Below are 299 nucleotides of genomic sequence, written 5' to 3' on the forward strand. Positions count from 1 at the left end.
TGTCCCCTTTTCCCACATCTTCACCAGTATTTACTATTGTTTGTTTTTTGAATATTCACCAATCTGACCCGAAGAAGAGGAAATTTTAACATGGTTTTTATTTGCACTTCCCTGATGGTTAAAGATATTGAACATTTCTTAAATGTTTCTAAGACATTTGAGTTTCACCATTTTATAACTTTTTAGTTAATTCCTTGCCCCAATTTTTAACTGGATTATTTGGTTTTTGATACCTCAGTGATTTTTTTTTAGTTTTTAATATACTCTACAAATTAACCTTTAGTCACATGTACATATTA

The sequence above is a fragment of the Nannospalax galili genome, unplaced genomic scaffold (assembly GCF_000622305.1).
Source record: "Nannospalax galili isolate Female #2095 unplaced genomic scaffold, S.galili_v1.0 scaffold3338, whole genome shotgun sequence".
NCBI lineage: Eukaryota > Metazoa > Chordata > Mammalia > Rodentia > Spalacidae > Nannospalax > Nannospalax galili.